Here is a 24,482-nt window from a genome sequence, read left to right on the forward strand (position 1 = left end):
AGCAGTTTTCACAAAATTGGTTTTGGAGCTTCCCTTGGAGTTCCCATGGATTTCCCTTGAGAGCAGGCAAGGTAGATATTGAGACAGGTCAGAGATCAAGATGGTGGATTCTTGCCTCAAGTTTAATGTCAAAAGAGGCTATCTGGCCCATTAATCCCTTTCCAGGTTCTCTTTCACCTCCCTTCTGCTTGCCCTGGTTCTTCTGCCAGCCTTCGACATAAAAGATGCGCACGCACGCGCACACACACACACTCACACTCACACTCACACTCACACTCACACTCACACTCACACTCACACTCACACTTACATTCTGCTGGAGGAATTCAGCAAGTCAGGTAATGTCTATGGAAATGAATAAATAATCGACGATTCAAGCCAGGACCCTTCTTCAGGACTGGAAATGAACGGGAAAGATACCAGAATAAAAAAGGTGGTGGTGTGGGGGATGGTGGCGGAGGAGAGCTAGAAGGTGATAGGTGAAGCCAGGTGGGTGGGAAAGGTAAACGGCTGAAATGAAAGGAGTATGATAGGAGAGGAGAGTGGATAATGGGAGAAAGGGAAGGAGGAGGGGACCCAGGGGAAGTGATAGGCAAGTGAGAAGAGTAATAGGCCAGAGTGGGGAATAGAAGAGAGGAGAGGGAAGGATTTTTTTTACCGGAAGGAGAAATCAATATTCATGCCATCATGTTGGAAGCTACCCAGATGGTCTACCCACCCTGAGACACAAAAGGTGATTCACATTGGCCAAGTAACCAAATGACAGATCTTTGGGATGCAACTGCAGTACTTGGGAGAAGGTGGGGGGTGAAACCCATCCAACCACACATAGGCGGCACCCAAGGCTAGCTCACAGACATTGACATTCCAGTATTCTAATACTTTTTTCCTGTTTTAAAAGATTTTTTTGCCACCCATCAATTACAGAAGAATCCTGTCTACAGTCTGTGGTATTGTTTGCGTGCCTCTTCAACCACCTGTCATTCCTTGCAAGCTCATACAAATCTGGATGTAGATTATAAGGCTTCAGACCAGTCAAAATCTTAAGGAGCTTTTTTTCCTGGTGTCAACCAAGCAGAGCAACCAGTAATCAGACAGCTTTCTCTCTGGTTAAACAAATCCCCCTCCTTTTGACAGTTGGCACCAGTTATTTAAACACCATTTCACCTGAGACCATTTAATGCAGGGTCACATTACACCACCTGGTAAAGATTGCTCCATTATATGTGGGGAGGAATAGAACTTATGCTTATTTTTTAAAATGACCCTGTAAAACTGAGGTAACTGCATCCTCAAAGACCTTACCTATGCACCACTTATGAATCAAATAAGACGGGAGGTGAGCACATACCTAGACAAGCGGTTCAGACTTCAGAAATTTAATTACATTTTGGTGATTATTAAAGGACAGGGCATATGTTGGAATCAAATTAGCTGCAATTTTAAAAGTTCTTGCAATTTCTGTAAGGTACTGACGATGCCCAGTAAAATGGTGCACAGTAACACGGCAGTTAAGGGGCTTGCTGTAATTCTGATCTTGACTCATGCACATTCTCTCAATGACTACATGAGTTTCCTCTGGCTGCTCCCATTTCTTCTCAAGTCCCAAGATGTGTCAATAGATTAAATGGCAATGGCAAATTATCCATTAATTTAGGCTACAACAAAAAAAATTCAAACCAGAGTGGATGGGAGAGAATAGGTTTCAGAGGGGAGATGTGGAGAGTGGCAATGCTGGGGGGTCAGCATTGATCTGACAGGCTGAATGGCCTCCTAATAAATAGGTAAAGCTTACAATAGCATTTCAGGGTATAAAACTAGATAAATGGGATAAGTTCCCAAGACAGCGACTGCACAAGTGAGATTAGTAGAAGTAATTGGGCCTTTTTCCAGGGAAGGTGGGATCTGTTCCGAAGGGACGGTTTACACCTGAACTGGAGCAGTACTAACATTCTTGCAGGGAAGTTTGCTAGAGCTTCTTGGGGGGGTTTAAACTAAATTTGCAGGGGGCGGGGATCCAGAATGTGAGAGAGGATAGCGAGAGGAAGAATAAAGGACAGGTGGGGACTACACGGTTCCGGAATATTAAGTGTGTAGTAGAGAAAGGTGAGGCGGAACAAGTGATAAGGAGGACTCGTGTACAGAGGGATGGTCTGACGGAACATGGAGTTAAATGTGTTGAAAGAATAAGTAAATGTAGGAAGGACAACAAAATTCTAGGGGCGTATAGCCCGATGAAAGTTCGGGGAGCTGGGTTTAGCACAATAGACAGCGATTCAAACAGAGAGAGGAGAAATGGGTTAAAAATTCTATATCTGAATGCACGAAGTGTCAGGAATAAGGCGGATGAGCTTGAAGCCCAGGTGCGAATGGGTAACTATGATGTTGTTGGGATAACGGAGACATGGCTGCAGGGAGATCAGACCTGGGAAATGAATGTACAAGGGTATACGTGCTATCGTAGGGACAGAAATGTGGGCAGAGATGGTGGGGTGGCCCTGTTGGTGAGGAATGAGATTCAGTCCTTTGCAAGGGGGGACATAGGGTCAGGAGAAGTAGAGTCTGTGTGGATAGAACTGAGGAACAGTAAGGGCAAAAGGGACCCAAATGGGTGCTGTCTACAGCCACCAAACAGTAGCATGGATATTGAGTGCAAGTTGAATAGGGAGTTAACATTGGCATGTGACAAAGGTAATGTCGCAGTAGTTATGGGGGATTTCAACATGCAGGTGAACTGGGAGAATCAGGTTGGTGCTGGACCACAGGATAGGGAGTTTGTAGAGTGCCTACGGGATGCATTCTTGGAACAGCTTGTATGAGAGCTGACCAGGGACAAGACTATTCTGGATTTAGTGTTATGTAATGAACAGGATTTGATAAGCGATCTTGCAGTAAAGGAGCCATTAGGAGGTAGTGATCACAATATGATAAGCTTTTATCTGCAATTTGAGAAGGATAAGGGCAGCTCGGAGGTGTCAGTGTTGCAGTTGAACAGGGGAAACTATGGAGCCATGAGGGAGGAGCTGGCCAAAGTTGACTGGATGGATAGCCTAGCAGAAAAGACAGTGGAACAGCAATGACAGGTATTCTTGGGAATAATGCACAAGGTGCAAAATCAGTTCATCCCCCAGAGAAGGAAGGATTCAAAGGGGGGTAAGGGGCCTCAGTGGTTGACAAAGGAAGTCCGAGACTGCATAGCATTAAAAAAAAAGGAAATATGATAGAGCTAAGGTGAGTGGGAGGACAGATGATTGGGAAGTTTTTAAGGAACAACAGAACTTAACTAAAAAGACAATATGGGGAGAAAAAATGAGGTATGAACGCAAGCTAGCCAGGAATATAAAGGAAGATAGCAAAAGCTTTTTTTTAGGTATGTGAAGAGAAAGAAGATAGTTAAGAACAATGTTGGGCCCTTGAAGAATGAATTGGGTGAAATTGTTATGGGAAACAGAGAAATGGCAGAAGAATTTAATGAGTACTTTAGATCTGTTTTCACTAAGGAAGACACAAGCAGTCTCCCAGATGTATGGATGGGCCAAGGACATAGGGTAACAGAGGAAATGAAACAGATTGACATTCGGAAGGAAACGGTGATGAGAAGACTGATGGGACTGAAGGCTGACAAATCCCCAGGTCCAGATGGTCTGCACCCTAGGGTACTAAAGGAGGTGGCCCTGGAAACTGCGGATGCATTGGTAATCATTTTCCAGTGTTCCTTAGATTCAGGATCAGTTCCTGAGGATTGGAGAATGGCTAATGTTATCCCACTTTTTAAGAAAGAAGGGAGGGAGAAAACAGAGAACTATCGACCTGTCAGCCTGACATCGGTGGTGGGAAAGATGCTAGAGTCCATTATTAAGGATGAAATAATGGCATATCCAGATAGCAGTGATAGGATTGGGCCGAGCCAGCATGGATTTACCAAGGGTAAATCATGCTTGACTAATCTGTTGGAGTTTTTCGAGGATGTAACCAGGAAGTTAGACGGGGGAGATCCAGTGGATGTAGTGTACCTCAATTTTCAGAAGGCATTTGATAAGGTCCCACATAGAAGATTGGTGGGGTAAAATCAAAGCTCAGGGCATCGGGGGGAAGGTATTGACATGGATAGAAAACTGGTTGGCAGATAGAAAGCAAAGGGTAGCGGTGAATGGGTGTTTCTCGGAATGGCAGGTGGTGACTAGTGGGGTGCCACAGGGCTCGGTATTGGGACCACAGCTGTTTACCATTTACGTCAACGATTTAGATGAAGGCATTGAGAATAACATCAGCAAATTTGCTGATGATACTAAGCTGGGTGGCAGTGTGACATGTGATGAGAATGTTAGGAGAATTCAGGGTGACTTGGATAGGCTGGGTGAGTGGGCAGATACTTGGCAGATGACGTTTAATGTGAATAAGTGTGAGGTTATCCACTTTGGGAGTAAGAACAGGAAGACAGATTATTATCTGAATGGTGTAGAGTTAGGTAAGGGAGAAATACAAAGAGATCTAGGAGTCCTTGTTCATCAGTCACTGAAGGTGAATGAGCAAGTGCAGCAGGCAGTGAAGAAGGCTAATGGAATGTTGGCCTTTATTACAAAGGGAATTGAGTACAAGAGCAAGGAAATCCTTTTGCATTTGTACAGAGCCCTGGTGAGACCACACCTGGAGTATTGTGTACAGTTTTGGTCTCCAGGGTTAAGGAAGGACATCCTGGCTGTAGAGGAAGTGCAGCGTAGATTCACAAGGTTAATTCCTGGGATGTCTGGACTGTCTTACGCAGAGAGGTTAGAGAGACTGGGCTTGTACATGCTGGAATTAAGGAGATTGAGAGGGGATCTGATTGAAACATATAAGATTATTAAGGGATTGGACAAGATAGAGGCAGGAAATATGTTCCAGATGCTGGGAGAGTCCAGTACCAGAGGGCATGGTTTGAGAATAAGGGGTAGGTCATTTAGGACAGAGTTAAGGAAAAACTTCTTCTCCCAGAGAGTTGTGGGGGTCTGGAATGCACTGCCTCGGAAGGTAGTGGAGGCCAATTCTCTGGATGCTTTCAAGAAGGAGCTAGATAGGTATCTTATGGATAGGGGAATCAAGGGATATGGGGACAAGGCAGGAACCGGGTATTGATAGGAATTGATCAGCCATGATCTCAAAATGGCAGTGCAGGCTCGAAGGGCCGAATGGTCTACTTCTGCACCTATTGTCTATTGTCTATATTCGAAGTTATGAAGAGATTTGAAACAATAAATAAGGAAAAACACCGTCCAGAGGGTCATTTTTCACCTGTTTCATAAAATGAAATACAATAAAATCCAGAGGAAGATGAAACATTTTTTAACGCAGACAATAGTTTTGATCGAGAGTACCCTGCATGTAGAGTGCTGCTGGAAGAGAACCTAATAGCACGTTCAACAGTGAGCTGGAAAGACAAAAGAAGCTGAACCAATCTGTTGGCTCTAAATCTGGTGTTATAGGATTCATTCTCCTCCTTCTTTATTTGTATTTGGACATTTTACATATTTCTAACTGCTAAACTGTTTCATATTATCAACGGATATTTCTGCCTCAATGGATTTGAATTTAAATGTGCCCTTTCACCATTAAATTTTACGGGGACTTTCATGCTTCACACATGGGAATAGCAGTGTAAATGGTTTTGGCATGGACTAGATGGGCTGAAGAGAATGTTTCTGTGTTGTACTTCTCTATGACTTCATGATATAGTGTATACATCAGAACAAAGCTCTCTCCTTACACGTAACTGCAATTCTACTCAGAGAAACCTATCTTTCGAAATCTGCCACTGATCCTGCATAATTTAGAAATTATTGTTTTCACTCTTTCAGTAGGAACATTCTTAAAACTCATCAGGTAAATCAGAAAATGCAATAAAGTACTTAACAAGTAAGGCAGTGGGTGTGGAAAGAGAAATGGAGGTAGTGTTTCAGATCATCAGCCTTCCATTGGGACTGGCACAACGAAAAATCTACTTAGCTTTTTATCGACAGAGCTTAGGGGATAGGTGGATAGGACATAGGAAATATCTCCAATAGGGGAGTCTATGGCTTTCTAGGTGACTCCAGCATTTACTGGGCCATCTAGCTAATAGGTTGTTGAGGGAACTGTAGCAGTGGTGGCGGTCAGAGTCCTGACCATTAGCTGCAGGGAACATCTAACGCAATCATTTTTTGGTAGATATTATGAGAGATCTCATTCTTTTCAACATTGAGTCTTTCCACATTTACATCCTCAGGATATCATAATCTTGAGATCTGTGAAGATGAAATTCAGTTTCAATAGGCATAGTCTGTGTTTGAATTTCTGCTACATAAATGCAGCTAAGGGCAAAAGTCAGCAGGAGAAAAGAGCAGAAACGGGAAAATTACATCGAAATGTTTCTTCCATATTGATTTGAAACAGACAAAATTGTTGAAAACCTTATGGAAATGAACAGTCTAAGCTGTAATACTAGATTAGAAGTGGGAATCAATGCAGACAACAGCAAACCATATGCCTTTGTTACTGAGCTACAAAAGAAGACAATAAATACCATAGATTTTTCACACAACAAGAAATTGATCTAAAGAATAGATTACGCTCAATTTTTAAACTGAGTCCATATGTCACTAGGGCCCTTGGCAACATGATGGGATATGAACAAAGTTCACCAACAAAAACCAGGAAAACATTTTAATTAGCCAACCATCAAAGCTGGCAAAAAAAAAATTAAGTTTCCAAATGGGTTTGACATTCAACAAATATTGAAAACTCACAAGTTTTGAAAGTTGCTTTGAGATTTTGAAAAGATAACAAACCACAAACATTTTAAATGAACTTGATTAAAGAAAATCTAAGAATATTCTCATCCTTTACAGCCTTTCTTCTTCATCTTTTCCTCGTACACGTGACATTACTGGGATAGGAGCTGGTGTATGTGTAGAGAGGGTAGGGGATGCACTATTTGCACTTTCAACTACACGGTTTTCTAAAAGAGACAAGAAGAGTAAACCAAGTTAGTCAGCATAGAGTCTCATACAGATCGGACTTGGTAAGTTTGGCAGTGTTTCTTCCTTCAAGGGCTTCAATGAACAAGATGGATTATTATGACTATCCATTATTTTCTAGCCATTACTGATATCTGCCATTTACTTTCATATGTATTTAGTTATTTCTATTTGAATTCCCTGGCTATTTATACTGGGATTTACATTAATATCCTTAGATCAATAACTCAAGCAGTTGGATTCTTGTCCAGGAATTTAACAAATATGTCAAATAAATGGTTCTTCACAAATTAAAGAAAATCTGCAGATGCTGAAAATAACCACAAAAAGCTAGAGGAATTCAGCAGGCCAGGTAGCATCTACGGAAAAGAGTAAACAGTCGATGATTCAGGCCGAGACCCTTCATCAGGACTGGAAAAAAAGAGATGAGAAGTCAGAGTAAGAAAGTGGGGGGAGGGGAGGAAGAAGCCCAAGGTATTATATGATAGATGAAACCGGGAGAAGAGGAGAGGGTGAAGTTAAGAGCTGGTAGGTCGATTGCTGAAAGAAATAAAGGGCTGGAGAAGGGGGAATCTGATAGGAGAGGACAGAAAGCCGTGGAAGAAAGGGAAGGGAGAGAAGCACCAGAGAGAGGTGTTGGGCAGGTAAGCAGATAAGGTGAGAGATGGGAATGGGAAATAGAGAAGGAAAAGGTTGGGGGTCAATTACCAGAAGTTCAAGAAGTCAATGTTCATGCCATCAGTTTGGAGGTTATCCAGACGGAATACAAGGTGTTTCTCCTCCAACCTGAGTGCAGTCTCATCACGGTAGTAGGGGAGGCTTATGGACAGACGTATCAGAATGGGAATGGGAAGTAGAATTGAAATGGGTGGCCACTGGGAGATCCCACTTTTACTGGTAGACAGAGTGTAGGTGCTCGGCGAAGTGGTCTCCCAATCTACGGCAGGTCTCACCAATATACAGGAGGCTGCATCAGGAGCACCAGATACAGTAGCTGACCCCAACAGACTCACAGGTGAAGTGTCACCTCACCTGCAAGGACTGTTTAGGGCCCTGCATGGTAGCGAGGGAGGAGGTGTAGCACTTATTCAGTTTGCAAGGTTGAGTGCCAGGAGGGAGATCAGTGGGGAGGGATGAATGGACAAGGGAGTTGCACAGGGAGCGATCGCTGCAAAAGCAGAAAGTGGGGGTGGGAAAGATGCGCTTGGTGGTAGGATCCTCTTGGAGATGGCCTTCATTCACTAGAAATAGTTCTTCAACCAAATTCCTTAGTGAATGTGCTGAGAAATTCTTATATTTTTGCCAAATTTTTCCCAAAGTTCCCCTCAACTGACGTACAAACTCCTGGTATTTCCACACAAGACTCCAATTTTTTCTCAAGTAAGTAGATGCTACCTTCTCAGTTGGTAGTGCTCTAAGGGAAGCTGAACTGTTATAGGAGCTGACTTTAAAACACAGCCATATCTGCTCTCTCAGGTGAGCATAGAATCCAGTGGAACTATTTTAAAAGAGAACAGGCATATTTGTTTCTGGTAACCTACCAATTATTCTTCAGCTAATGCCATTAAACTAGTCATCAGCTTTTTTATGTTGCTGTAGAGTCCAAATATTAGTTCCCACAAATACTTTATAGGATACAAAGAATGTATTGACTCCATAAAGATGTTGAATATCATTAATTCCCGGGTCAGGACTTTACCATTGCTTTTCTGTATCTGACTATCTGATAGAAAGACCAGTCCAGCAGTTAGTTGTAATGAATATCAGACACTGTTATCTCCCACGTTCTCTCCTTTCAGTAAAAAAATACTTGATAGACCAACAGACTGATTTCCTCTTTGCACAAGGGAATTGCAAAAGATGCCCCTGAGAACTTCACTCTACTTTTGACTTTGTTTCTCTCTGTTATAAATGCTATAGATATTACAGAATGTCAAGCAGTTCATGCATTTGACAATTAGAGCGAAAGATGTAAGGATTTGATGATGGAACTGGATGAAGAAGGAAGGGAAGAAGCTGATTTGAAATATCAACAGTTCTATAATGTGCTGGGATAAATGGCTTTATACATTACATCTGCTACTCCCCTTTGTGCACCCTATTTTTTTTGCATCCTCAAAGAACTCTTGCAAATTTGTCAAAAATGGCTTGCTTTTCACTAAACTGCTTGATTGCCCCATGGCTTTCCAAGCACCCTGCCATTACCTCCATAATAATGGATTCCAGCAGTTCACAGTCATATATTTTAGGTTGATTGACCCACATATACCATAGGCTCAAATATGTTTTCTGCTTTCTGTCTCTCCTTTCCTGAACTGACCTGTCCTTTATCTGACTACTGTTTATGGCATATGGTCAGCCAAAAGAATGACTGCTATATTTAAGTTATGCTTAAAAGAAAAAAAATGCTTTAAAAGCATGCTGCTGAGTAAGTTATTTTCAGTAGGGTATTAGAACATTGGGTATTATGTAAACAAAATACTTGTGGATGATCTGTGATGATTGAGTCCATTTTTTCATCCTTTTGAGGAAACAATTTGCTCATCCAGGTAAAGCAAAATCTCCAACTACTGAGTGAAAAGGATTATACCACAGCAACAGTAAGTGTGTAGTTGTAGATGATCTGCACTTTGATGGAGAACTGAATCTAACAGATATTATTTCCCATACAACATGAACGTACAAGCAATTAGCTGATATATAACTAAAATCTCTAGGTATGAGAAGCCATCATGAAAATATAGGCAAAATGTTCTACTTTTTATCATAATGTGGAATTTGCATAGTTGTTTTCTCAGCAGAATATTGCAAAACTGGTTTGGCAGTAACAGTACAACGCATGCAGTGAGTCTTTTTGACCCCTAAGACTAACTTACAATATCCACATATTATCTCTGACAATGTATTGATGTTTTTAGAGGGCAATATTCAGGCAGAAATCAGTTTTAAAATTCATAATCTTCTTGAACTGTATACAGAAATATTTTTATTATGTGAAATTTATTATTAAAAGCTATCTGGTGACATTAAAATATTAATCACAATTTAAACATGCATGCACTGAATATTATTTAAGAACAGTGATTATTTTGAGTGCACAGGGTGAAACTAGAGAGTATGTTTAATTTATAATCATTATTTCATTAAGTCAGTAATTTGCATAATGGAAGTAATTGGTTATCATGTCAATAGTTTGTCACATTAGAAAACCAGCGGGTGTCTTGTTGCTTAAGGTAATCAATAAGATGGAAATGGACCAGCAAGTCTTGCTGAAAGAAAACATTGTGTTTTTGTGAGAATGCCAATGAAGAATAATTTAGTGATTATACCAGCACCACATTTAACCGAGTGCCTAATGAAATGGACAGAAAACCAAGGGTAATGCGTTTGCCTTGGGCTTTTTGGACTGGAAGGGGATATAAAATGGTTCCTGGCGATATTCTTTGTCTCTGCAAACTCAGCCAAACCCACTGATAGCGACCTCTCTGCAGCCAACATTCCCTAGCAACAAGCTTATAATCCCACTCAACCAGATGAATTGGACAGGTCACGTCAACCGCATGCCCGAGGTCAGGTGGTTGATTCTGGGCTCTTTCCATGGCGACCAGTTCCCAGGAGGAAAAGAAAAATATATATGAAGGATTTTCTCAAAATGCCCTTCAAAATAGCTATCATTCGCAACAACTGCAGGGAATCTGTGGCCCAGTGCCCAGAAAACTGTCGGAGAATCAAATAGGAAGGCATTGGGCACATAGATTCTCCATCAGGAGCCAACAGTGGAAATACACAACATTCCAATCAACCCACCCTCCTGTCACATCAAGTTCCACACACCCGACTGTGGCAATATCTGCTTAGAACTCATGCAAAATCACCATGCTGCAATTGTCAACCCCAAAGGACTGCCTGGAGAAGCTACTTTTTCAAAATAAAATCAAGCATACATATTTCACATTACTAGTTCACCCATATGGAACTGATCTTCCACATGTTATAATTAACATACGTTTTGAATAAGTGCCTGCACACCCTACAGCTCAATTAGTTCCAATTAGCTGTAACTACCTTAACTTAAAACAAAGTATCCTGTTGAAAGGCTATGAAAGGCCTCTGAGGAACATTGTGTGCACAGACACACAATAAAAATGGTTTGAGAGATTAGGTTTCTTAGAAGAGTGTATACTTAGAAATATTTCCAATCATTTAATGTGTTTCACATCTCTTTCAGAATATCCCTAAGCAGTTTACAACTTATTAAGGACTTGAGAAATGCAGTTACTTTCGTAATTTTGGGAATATATGTCTGTATGCAAGCAGAAGCTCCCCACAAACCACAATTTAATAATGGCCAGACTTTCTTCCAAGAAAGAAAGAAGGGATAGCTGCTGTCTCTGACGGCATGAATAACTCCTCAAATACTGCAAAAGGACCCATCATGTTCATCTCAGAGCACGTAGGACCATGTTTTAATATCACATTCAGCAGATAACAACACCCACGCACGTCACTCCCCCGATTCAGAATCAGGTTTATTATCACCGGTGTGTTAACTTAGCAGCAGCAGTTCAATGCGAAACATAATCTAGCAGAGGAAAAAAATAAATAAAATAAAAATAATAATAAATAAACAAGTACTGTAAATCAATTATGAGTATTGAATAGATTAAAAGAATGTGCAAAAACAGAAATACTGTATATTTAAAAAAAAGTGAGGTAGTGTTGAAAGATTCAATGTCCATTTAGGAATCAGATGGCAGAGGGGAAGAAGCTGTTCCTGAATTGTTGACTGTGTGCCTTCAGGCTTCTGTATCTCCTCCCTGATGGTAACAGTGAGAAAAGGGCATGTCCTGGGTGCTGGAGGAATTTAATAATGGACGCTGCCTTTCTGAGACACCGCTCCCTTGATGCACCATCAATAACTCTCTCTGAGACGTGAAGGCGAGATATCAGCTTTTATTGACTGGAAGAAAGAACAAGCAGTAGTTGACCACCATACGACATCCTGGAGACTGAGGGCTGGGCTCAGGCCTCAATCGCCTTTATACCGGGGTCTGTGGGAGGAGCCATGGTCAGTGGGAGGGGCCACAGGAGCAGTCAGCAGGGGGCGTGTCCAGACAGGTATATGTAGTTCACCACATCCCTGAAGATGTCCTGGGTACTTTGTAGGCTAGTGCCCAAGATGGAGCTGACTGGACCTACAACTTTCTGCAGCTTCTTTCAGTCCTGTGCAGTAGCCCCTCCATACCAGACAGTGATGCAGCCTGTCAGAATGCTCTCCACGGCACAACTATAAAAGTTTTTGAGTGTATTTGTTGACATGCCAAATCTCTTCAAACTCCTAATAAAGTATAGCTGCTGTCTTGCCTTTTTTATAACTACATTGATATGTTGGCACCAGGTTAGATCCTCAGAGATCTTGACACCCAGTAACTTGAAACTGCTCACTCTCTCCACTCTGATCCCTCTATAAGGATTAGTATGTGCTCCTTCGTCTTACCCTTCCTGAAGTCCACAATCAGCTCTTTCATCTTACTGACGTTGAGTGCCAGGTTGTTGCTGCGGCACCATTCCACTAGTTGGCATATCTCACCCCTGTACACCCTCTCATCACCACCTGAGATTCTACCAGCAATAGTTGTATTGTCAGCAAATTTATAGATGGAATTTGAGCTATGCTTAGCCACACAGTCATGTGTATACAGAGAGTAGAGCAGTGGGCTAAACACACAACCCTGAGGTGCACCAGTGTTGATCATCAGCGAGGAGGATATGGTATCACCAGTCCACACAGATTGTGGTCTTCTGGTTCGGAAGTCGAGGATTCAATTACAGAGCGAGGTACAGAGGCTCAGGTTCTGCAATTTCTCAATCAGGTTTGTGGGAATGATTGTATTAAATGCTGAACTATAGTCAATGAACAGCATCCTGACATAGGTGTTTGTGTTATCCAGGTGGTCTAAAGCTATGTGAAGAGCCATTGAGATTGGGTCTGCCATTGACCTATTGTGGCGATAGGCAAATTGCAATGGATCCAGGTCCTTGCTGAGCAGGAGCTCAGGCTAGTCATAACCAACCTCTCAAAGCATTTCATCACTGTCAATGTGAGTGCCACCAGGCGATAATCATTAAGGCAGTCCACATTATTCTTCTTAGGCACTGGTATAATTGGTGCCTTTTTGAAACAAGTGGGAATTTCCACCCGTAGAAGTGAGAGGTTGAAAATGTCCTTGAATACTCTCACTAGTTGGTTGGCCCAGGTTTTCAGAGCCTTACCAGATACTCCATTGGGACCTTCCACCTTGTGAGGGTTCACTATCTTTAAAGACAGTCTAATATCGGCCTCTGAGACAGAGATCACAGAGTCATCAGGTGCAGCAGGGATCTTCACAGCTGTAGTTGTGTTCTCCCTTTCAAAGCAGGCATAGAAGGCATTGAGTTCATCTGGTAGTGAAGCATTGCTGCCATTCAAGCTATTGGGTTTCGTTTTGTAGGAAGTAATGTCTTGCAGACCCTGCCAGAGTTGCTGTGCATCTGAGGTGACCTCCAACCTCATTCAAAGTTGTCTCTTCACCCTTGAAATAGCCCTCTGCAAATCATACCTGGTTTTCTGGTACAGGCCTGGGTCACCAGACTTGAATGCCACAGATCTAGCCCTCAGCAGACGACAAACTTCCTGGATCATCCACAACTCTTGGTTTGGGAATGTACAGTAAGTCTTTGTAGGCACACACTCATCCACACAGGTTTTAATGAAGTTGGTAACAACTGCAGCATACTCATCCAGGTTTGAAGATGAATCCCTGAATCCAGTCCAGTCCACCGATTCAAAGCAGTCCTGTGCTTCTCTTGTCCGTTCCTTCTTGGTCCTCACTACTGGTGCTGCAGTCTTCAGTCTCTGCCTATACTCAGGGAGTAGAAGTACAGCCAGGTGATCAGACTTCCCGAAGTGAGGGCATGGAATAGCACGGTAGGCATTCTTGATGGTGGTGTAGCAATGATCCTGTGTGTTGTTTCCTCTGGTGTTGCAAGTGATCTGTTGATGGTAGTTGCTTAGTGATTTTTTCAGATTGCCTGGCTAAAATCTCCCAAAACAATGGTGAAGGCATTAGAGTGCGCTGTTTCGTGCATGTCGATCCCATTACTCAGATCATCTAAAGCCTGCTTGACGTTGGCCTGAGGTGGATTGTAAACTGCTACCAAAATGACCCTAGAGACCTCCCGTGGTAGATAAAAAGGACGGTACTTTACTGCCGGATATTCCAGGTCTGGTGAGCAGAATTGGGACAGCACTGATATATTTGTGCACCTAGAAGAGTTGATCATGAGGCACACTCCTCCACATCTGCTTTTGAGAGACTCTATAGATCTATCCTGACGGTGCATAGTAAACCTGTTGATCTGGATCGCTGCATCTGGTATGGAAGGGGTTAACCAGGATTCCATGAAACAAAGGACACACACGGTCCCAATTCCACTCTAAAGCATTGGATCAGATTCTTAATCCAGAATTTGGGAATAAGAATTCTGCTGATTTAAACTACAGCTGTGAGATGCTTTTTTTTCCTCTCTGATATTGTACCTTATATAAACTGAATAAAAAATTTAGTAGGTTAATTCCACAAAAAAATGTGAGATTGTGCTACGTGCTTAGGTGTATCCAACATATTATTAATCCATATTTCATATATGTCCATCCTACACCAGCCTAATCAATAGTAACAAGGAGAATAAATACAGGAGACATAATTTCCAGCCAAGATGCTAAATCTATGTCTATGGACACTAGGTCAGATTCTCCACTGCACTCATGTGGAGAAGTGATCCACTCAGTTAATGATGCTGGTTGAAAGAGGCAGTTGATAGTCCTAAAATGAGCTGTTAGTCAAAGCGGTCAAGAAAATCCAAAACAAAATTTGGAAAAGGAGCTCTTTCTTTCTCAGTCTAATTTTTTAAACCAGCATTCTAAAATTCATTTGAAGTCACCCTTCGTTGGCTGAGCTCATCCTAATTACAATGGGTATATCTGGATGAGTATTGAGCACCAGTGCTAATCAACTGGCTGGAATGTTCACTGATATCTTTCACCTCTCCCTTCAGTAGTCTAACGTACCCACCTGCTCTGTATACTGGTGCCTAAGAAAACCATGGTAACCTGCCTCATTGGCTTCACCCAGTTGCACTTACATCCCCTGTAAAGTGCTTTGAGAGTTAGTGATGAAACAGATTAACTCCTGCCTGAGGGATGACTTGGATCTGCTCCAATTTGCCTACCATCACAACAGGTCCTCAGCCGTTGCCATTTCACTGGCTCTACATTCAACCCAGGAACACTCGGGCAGTGAAGATGCATACATTAGGATGCTCTTTATTGACTACACTATCATCGCCTCAAAACTCATCAATAGATTCCAAGACCTAGGCCTCAATGCCTCCTTGTGTAACTGGATCCTTGATCTCCTCAATTGCAGATCCCAGTCAGTTTGAATTGCCAGCAATATCTCTTCCACCATCACCATCAGCACAGGTGCACCACATGCCTGTGTGCTTAGCCTCCTGCTCTACTCACTTTATCCCTATGAACAAGAGTCTACATTCAGCTCCAATGCCATATTTGGGTTTGATGATGGCACCACTGTCATTGGTCAAATTAAAGATAGTGACAATATACAGTATAGCATAGAGGAGGGAAATTGAAATTGAAAATCTGCCTGAATGTGCCACAGCAAAAACCTCTCACTTAATGTCAACACAAACAAAGAGCTGATTATTTAGTACAGGAAGAGAAAACTGGAAGTTCATGAGCCAGTCATCAATAGGGGATCAAAAATGGTAAAGGTCAGCAACTTTAGAGTATTCGGTCCTATCATTTCAGAGGACCTGTCCTGGAGCCAGCACACAAGTGCCATACAAACACAAGCTTGCGAAGACTTGGCATGTCATCTAAAACACTGACAAACTTCTATAGATGTGCAGTGGAGAGTATATTGACTTGGTGTGTCATGGCCTGGTATGGAAACACCAATGCCCTTGAATGGAAATACCTACAAAAAATAGTGCATACAGCCCAGTGCATCACCAATCAAGTATTGAAAGGCTTAGATAGAGTGGAGGTGGTGAGGGTGTTTTCAATAGTGGGGGAGTCTAGGACCAGAGGTCACAGACTCAGAATAGAGGGATGCCCATTTAGAACAGAGATAAGGAGGAATATCTTTAGCCAGAGGTGATGAGTCTGTGCAGGCCAAGTCATTAACTATATTTAAAGCGAAGGTTGATAGATTCTTGATTAGTCAGGGTAACAAAAGTTACTGGGAGAAGACAGAATGGGGTTGAGAGGGATAATGAATCAGCCATGATGGAATGGTGGAATAGTCTCAATGGGCCGAATGGCCTACTTCTGTTCCTATGTCTTATGATCACAAGGAGCGCTGTTGCAGGAAAGCAGCATCCAGGCCATGCTCTCTTCTTGCTGCTGCCATCAGGAAGGGAGTACAGGAGCCTCAAACCCACGCTACCAGGTCAGGAGCAGCTATTGCCCCTCAAGCATTAGGCCTCTGAACCAGGGTGGATGAGTTCACTCAACCCAACATTGAACTGATTCCACAACCTAGAGATTCATTTTCAAACACTCCACAACTCATGTTTTCAATATTTATTTATTGGTTCTTTATTGTATTTCCATAATTTGTTGTCTTTTGCACATTGGCTGCTTGTCCGTCTTTGTTATGTGCTGTTCTTCATTGATTATATTGTGTTTCTTTGCACTTACTATGAATGCCCACAAGAAAATGAACCTCAGGGTAGTATGTGGTGACATTTAGATAGATAGATAGATAGATAGATACTTTATTCATCTCCATGGGGAAATTCAACATTTTTTCCAATGTCCCATACACTTATTGTAGCAAAACTAATTACATACAATACTTAACTCAGTAAAACTATGATATGCATCTAAAATCACCCTCTCAAAAAGCATTAATAATAGCTTTTAAAAAGTTCCTAGGTAGTTTACTTAAATACATTGAGTCCTAACCCCGGCACTTTAACATATCTTACTCCTGGCGTTTGAATTGTAAAGCCGAATGGCATTGGGGAGTATTGATCTCTTCATCCTGTCTGAGGAGCATTGCATCGATAGCAACCTGTCGCTGAAACTGCTTCTCTGTCTCTGGATGGTGCTATGTAGAGGATGTTCAGGGTTTTCCATAATTGACCGTAGCCTACTCAGCGCCCTTCGCTCTGCTACCGATGTTATACTCTCCAGTACTTTGCCCACGACAGAGCCCGCCTTCCTTACCAGCTTATTAAGACGTGAGGCGTCCCTCTTCTTTATGTACTTTGATAATAAATTTGCTTTGCACTTATAGTTAAAAAGAAAATATTTGCTTCCATTCTCAATATGTAGGCTTGCTAATGGGATTCCAAGACACGAGGAGCAGTGACTCCCCAATTCACCAGGATCGGTCTGTGCGAGTCAAGAAGTCAAGGACAGAGGTGCTCTGTGACTGGAGATCAAAGATCCTATAGGTCAAGTCTCAAAGGTCAAACCCATGACCAGTAAGTCCTGTGGTTGATACTCACAGGTCAGTAAAATCTGAAGGACAAAGCCAAAGGTCAAAGTTCAAAGCTTGGAGAGTCTGGAGATCGAAAGCCTGAAAGGTCAAAAACCAGATCTGGTGAGTCCAGAGGTAGAGGACAGATCTGAGTGAGAGCCTGGAGGTTGGAGACCCAACAACGTCTGCTATCCTGGGCGTGGAGGATAGAGACTGGAAGCAGTGAGATTGAGAGACCAGAGGCGGCCTGTCAGCTTTGATGTTGCTGTTTTGTCTTGTTGTTGTTGTTGTTATTGTTGTTGCTGGTGCCGGTGTTGTTCAGCATTGTGTGTTGTGTTATGTTGTGCTGTTGTTGTGTTAAATATTGTGGGCATGCTATGCTGGTGCTGGAACGTGTGGTGACACGTGTGGCCTGCCCCCTGCGTATCCTTGGGTACGTTAGTTGTCGATATAAACAACGCATTTTACCATATGTTTCAATGTACATGTGACAAATAGATAAATAAATCTGAATCTGAATCACTTCTGAGACACTTTACAATTTCTCCTTGAAACAAGCATTACATTGATTGTTGATTGCAGGTTAGGGCAAGTTCTTTTGCATGACCTATGAAAGCAGAGAAGCAGATTTTAAATCAGAAAAAGTAAGGTGAGTTGGCTACCAGGTGACATTTGTTAAGGAGTGAAAGAGTTCTGTTTTTACCATTATCAGCCTCTTTGACTCCTTTTAGCCCATTATAGAATGTGTCCCAAATGACCTTCCCTGTGGCAGGTATTCCAATGGTATTGGGAAGTGATGCTCAAATAAGGTATGCTTAAAAGTGAAAAACAGGGATATTGTCCCTTTACGTTCATCCACAAAAATAAGAATCTTGCCAGGTTTAAATTCCTGTGCATACACCTGCATTAAAATGGAATACTGAGTACCTGCCATGCAGACACGGTTACTGAGTACGATATTTTTCATTTGGGGGTAGTCCCATAGTATGCACACAAGCATCATTTCCATAATTAAATAAAATTGCTGCTTTGTGTAGAGTTCCATTTCTCTGAAGCCTGATTATTGATTCGTGGTTCTTCCTAAATATTTCACAAAGAGGCAAGAGTTTCCCCTTAGAAACCGCAGTGCTGATTCTGTATCTTCAACATTAGTAAATACAGAACTGAACTAACTGAAATATTTTGTCTGTTTCTTGACTGTTGTTTGTCATCGTTCATTGGTAGTGTAGTTCTCTGCACCTGCTGATACTCCAGCTTCTAGTTCATGAACACATTTTTCTTCAGGTGTAGAAAGTTCCTCAGAAAAAAAGTCTCGTGTTTGCAACTAATTATGCAACTAATCTTTTTAGCAATATTTTCATCAAGAAGCCTTCGCTGCTGGAATCCATCGTTAACATATCAATTTTGTACAAAAACCTCTTATAACCTAACCCCTGATCAGTCACCCAAAACATATATACCATGAAACCAGATGCTTTTGGTATGTGTCAGAAATTCAGGAATGCTAATGCAAGCTGTGAAGCTTTTAAGTGGCAGTCAAAAGCTGACAGTTGTATTAAAACTTAGTCCAAAGTCTTGGGGTCATAAAGAAAGAACTTATGCAGAGAAGTGAAGAGGTGAGTACGTTAATCATAGTTTTTAAAATTACGTCATAAATAAACATGAAATGCACTTGCACAAATACATGCTGACATTGCATTCTCCTGTTAGGATATTCAGTACGCTATTTCTGGTCCCATTCTTAGAAAGAGCCTCAAATTAAAACAGCATAATTTAACAGTCACTTTGTGACCAGCGCTTCACTACATGTGTTCTAGATCAGTATCAAAGCCTCTTTAAAAAGCCTATTCCCTTGTAAACAAAAAAACTCTCCTATAAATGGGAGTCAAAGGACACTATGAAGTTGACTTGTAATCATATCTGGAAGGCTTAGCTTCAATCTGAAGCTTTTAGTGAGCAGACTCTCACAGCATCATGCAGAGAGGTTGTGAGGGGGTAATTGCCTGTTTATTAAATTTTGGATTACCAGACTGTTCAGGGCCACAGAGGATCATAACGTTATATTTACAACAATGCTGAAGTTGCAGAATTATTTAATTGCCATCTTTGGACTTCCAAACCTCTTAAATTTAGATGTGACATTTTTTAATTGTTTCAATGCAGTACTCCTGAAATACTGAATACTGGGTATACTGGGTGTTCATGCACTGAAAATAATCACACCTCAATTTCTCAGTCCATTAAACCAAAGGACAAATTGCTTACTTAATGCTGAATCTGCTGATACTGCAGCACCTTTTGCTGTTATTGCTTAAGTGTGAATCCAGAGATTGCAGTTTAATGAATGGGATGGAGAGCGGGGATAAACACAAACAATGGCAGAGCCATGTCATGAGGAACAAAGTAGTTGCTGTAAACTTGAAATAAAACAGAATTTTGGAACAAGCCAACAGGTCAAGCAATATGGAGATAAAAACAGTTAATGTTGGAGGTTGATGACCTTAGATTCAAACTTGTCCAGTTATGTTGCAAATTGGAAAGGCTACTTATCTGCAGTTGTCAAATTAAAATATCCCCTTTCTCCCTCCTTTCCTCATCCTCTCACTTTCTCTACAGTTTAAAATCAATTTGTCTCTTCCTCAATTTTGATGAAGGATCTTCAGCCTGAAGTATTTTTGCATTTTCACAGATGCAGAATGCTTTCTGGTTTTATTCAGGTTGATGGCTGCAGCACCTTTATTTTGATTTCACCTTTTTTTAAATTCTAAATTGATCTGGTTAATTTAATTCCCCTGCTGTTAAGGTGGGATTATACTTCCTATTTTGTTACTTTACCTCCAGACCACTAAATCAGGTACCAAACTCCAAGTGCACCTGACGCTCTGTGCCTGGGATGCTACCACGAGTAGGTTTTTCATCGCCCCGTGCATAAACTCAACTTCAGTGAAAAGACAAAGTCACCCTCATCAAGTTCTGATGAACGGTCTTCAGGCTGAAATATTGACTCTGTTTCTCTTCCCCACAGATGTCACCTGACCCGCTGAGTATTTGCAGCATTTTCTGTTTTTGTTTAAAGTAAGTAAGGTGTTGCTGTGTCCTGCCACGGTGCCACACACGTGGTGCCTCTTCTTCCAAGACTGTGACTCAGGATCGAGGGAAACTTGCTTTCATTTCAGTTCCCTAAGTCCTGAAATGTTTATGAATCCAAGGATTGTGTCATAGGTGGGGCAGGTAGTATGGGCATTTTCTGCCATTTTTCTTCAATTCTGCGTGCACAAGGTTCTGCAGTAAATCTTTAATTTTATTTTGAAGCTATCAAATTAAACTGTTGTTTTGTCTCTCTTTCCAGCAAGCATGTTTCATAATTAACAGTGTGGGGAATGCAGATCAGATTAAAATGTTAGCCCTAATCAGCAAATATATTTTGATAACCTCAGGACTTTTCCTCTGAGAGATGATGGACTTGTATGGTTTCGCTTTTGCTTTTTATATCAATCTATAAAAAGAATCAACAGCTATTTATCATTTGGAGGGAAAGGGAAGGCCAATTTATTCTTTGTCATAACGTTTCCTTCACTTACGATCAACTTTACAAATTCTGTTAAGACATGAAATATGTATATCTTGGAAAACAGCACCATAGTGTCACTGAAACACACTGCACTAAATCATATCCAAGGTAGATTAACGGGGACTCTTGTTCTTTCAGGAGGCTGAGAATCTTTTGAACTCTTCCTCAAAAGGCCGTAGAAGCAGAATCTTGGAATATTTCCGAGGCAGGGATAGAGGGATGAATGCTTGATAAACAAAGGATGGAAGATTACTGTAGGTTTGAGGAATACAGAGTTTTATAATCAGTTTTAATAAATGGTGGAGCTGGCTTTAAGAGACATGTAAAGACATGTAAAGCAGAAACAACACGTACAACACGCTGGAGGAACTCAGCAGGTCGGACAGTATCCGTGGAAACAAGCAGTCAGCATTTCAGGCCGAGACCCTTCGTCAGGTTTCCACGGATGCTGTTCGACCTGCTGAGTTCCTCCAGCATGTTGTACGTGTTGCTTTGACCCCAGCATCTGCAGTGCAGTGTAAAGTAGAAAGAATGTTTCCATTGGGAGGGTAATCCAAGATCAAGGGTTACAGCCTCAGGATGTAGGATTTGGATTACAATGAGGAGAAATTTCTTCACTCAAAGATGGCAAAATTGTGTAATTGTTGAGCCATTATCAATTAATTTATTCAAAGAAGAGTTAGGTGCTATTATAAAGGATATGGATATTCAGGGTTATGAGAAAAAAAACAGGAGAAATGATTTTGTATTATTAGACATGATTATAAATATTGCCGAGCAGGCTTTAACAGCTGAGAAGCCCACTCCTGCTCTTCTGTTCTGTATTTTTAATCAGTATTTCTGTGTTCACGTTGACCATAGTTATATCGATGAGCGCCAGTCAGCAGGGGAGCCAGAGCTGAATCTTAGTGCCCACAGTAGATGAAAAGTGTTGCAGCAGTGTTCACTTCTACAACAATGGAAGTCGATTCTGTTACCCTGAATCCATAGCTTTCTCAGAAGTTAATTGCTTTATGAAATTAGAGGAAATTGCACACTGAAGAAAGTGACTTCTCTCTGGAGATTCCATTGTTCCTGTGCACAGCAAAGGCAAATGAGGAGGAAAGAATGTAGCTAGGCAATTCCTGACTTGCCACAGAAGAAGTTTCATTGCTTTATTTGAGCCAGAGAACAAGAAGATTATGTTTTCTACTTAATGTTTCATGGGAATAGGCAGGCTGATGAAATGCTGTGACAAATGAAATCCACCAAAGGCAATGCCTTCACTGTAACAGTGGTGAGAACATCAGCACTTAATTTTGCCATTGTCCCATTTTTGCAGATAATAAGTCAACAGTTATTTGCTGCATTGGGAACAAGGCTGCGAATCTGTGCTCTTTCAATTTAGCATAAAATGCAGCAATGCAAAGAAAGATTGAGAGAATTTCTTCAGGTTGGTTGGATTGAGATGATTGCCTCGTGGCGATGATGCCACTCATCTTGATAAAAGTCCTATTTCAAAGTCCAACAGCATCAAGATCAGGAAGGGATACCAATCAACCATATCATGCAGACAAAACATAGAACTCAGGAGTAACTGTAACATATTTGTTCTCACTATAATCAGATGATGGGATATCAAGGTATCTGCTTCAGTCTTAGCTGATGACAGTCTAAGGATTAGAGGTAGAATTTTGGTTTAATAAGGCTTGAGAGTTCAAGGCAATCAGCATTCAAACAAGTTTTGTTTCAGTTGAGGCTTGAAAGTGTGATTTAATAGGGGTTTCTGTGGCATATCACAAAGCAAGTAGGCTTCTCAAGCATAGCGAGCTGAAGAAAATGAAAGGGAGAGAAAGATCAATGCCCTGGACATGGGAATAGTCAGAGATGTGTTCCAGTTACTGTTCTGCTCATCATTTAAGCTTGGTGGGTCTCTGATTGCAACCTTCTGACTCTGACCTCCCTGAGCTGGTCCTATTTGCCTGAAGTTGGCCCATATCGCTCCAAAGCTTTCCTTGCCAAAAACCTGTGCTACTGTTGTTTAAGCATTGTGATTGTGTCTACTACTAACACTTCCTTTGGCAAGCTCGTTCCATTTACCAACCACACTCTATGTGGAAGAAATATTGCCTCTCAAGTCCCCCTGGACTATGTAGAACTTCAAGACCCAAAAGCACACAAACTGATCACTCAAACCAGAAAATTCCTCTCCACACTAGCCTCCTCCCACCCCCTTCACCTTATCCCATCAGCATATCCTGCCACTTCAGGCAGCTTAGTGTGTAAAAAAATCTTTGAGCAGTCAAAAAAAAGGAAAAGAAATGGAAAGAAAGTGACAATAGATTGACAAATGGAATTAGAAACAGAGAGCAATAGAAAAATAGAGAAGAGGTAGAAAATACCTCCGTAGAGATGGATCATTTTTGTGCAATTTGTTCTTTTTCATGTTTGGTGTTCAATGTTTTCTTTGAATGGGTTCTATGGTGTTTCTTTGCTTCATGGCTGTCTGTGGGAAGATGTATCTCAAGGTTGTATACCACATACATACTTCAGTTGTATACTGCCTACATTCATTGATAATAAATGTGCTTTGAATTTTAAAATGATCAGATGGAATTGCATCTAATTTTTAGCTGAAGTTCAAACTAAAATAATTTGAAAATTATATGAAAAAAAGGATTCTATTCATCTTTCTTTCAGGTTCCACCATTTGATATTCATATTCTGTTCCAGATACCATACCAATCCTATGATACCATTTTTTCAATGAGACTATGATCAAGATAATCTCTTGACAATGGCTGGTTCATGGCAAACAACAGTCACTGTTTTCAGGTGCAAATTCACTGACTCTTCTCTTGGAGGTGAATAGTAATTGTGCCATGTTTAAATCATGTATCAAAACAACGGAGCAACAGGTATCTTCCTTCAAGTCAAGCAAGAAGTGAACATGTTCCTAAACAGCAGTTAAGTATACCAAGAGTTTGCTTTGACCAAGTTTTGTCATGTTTTGCTTTTATGCACTGAAGACCTTTCTTATTACGATTGCAATGTTCTGCAAACATGAAGAGAGGAAATAGAGTCAGACAAAGTCTAGCCAAAAATAAAATACACAATAGAATCCTTCCAGCTAAATATTGGAAGTATATGAGCAACTGAATCAAGAGTGTCCTGAAGCAGAAGGTAGGAATGATGACTCACCCTTGTATGTAATGGAAAATGGCTTATTCATTCATTAGTCCATACTAAACTTAGTGTATTCTGCACTGCAAGACTGAAGAACGATTTAGAACAGGAAATATGTCTTGTCACACCCTAAAACAAATCTGAACTACTTGAAACTTCTTCATGGAGGGTTTCCAGTTTAATATTGGTGAGATTCAAACC

Source organism: Hemitrygon akajei, chromosome 3 (assembly GCF_048418815.1).
Source record: "Hemitrygon akajei chromosome 3, sHemAka1.3, whole genome shotgun sequence".
Lineage (NCBI taxonomy): Eukaryota > Metazoa > Chordata > Chondrichthyes > Myliobatiformes > Dasyatidae > Hemitrygon > Hemitrygon akajei.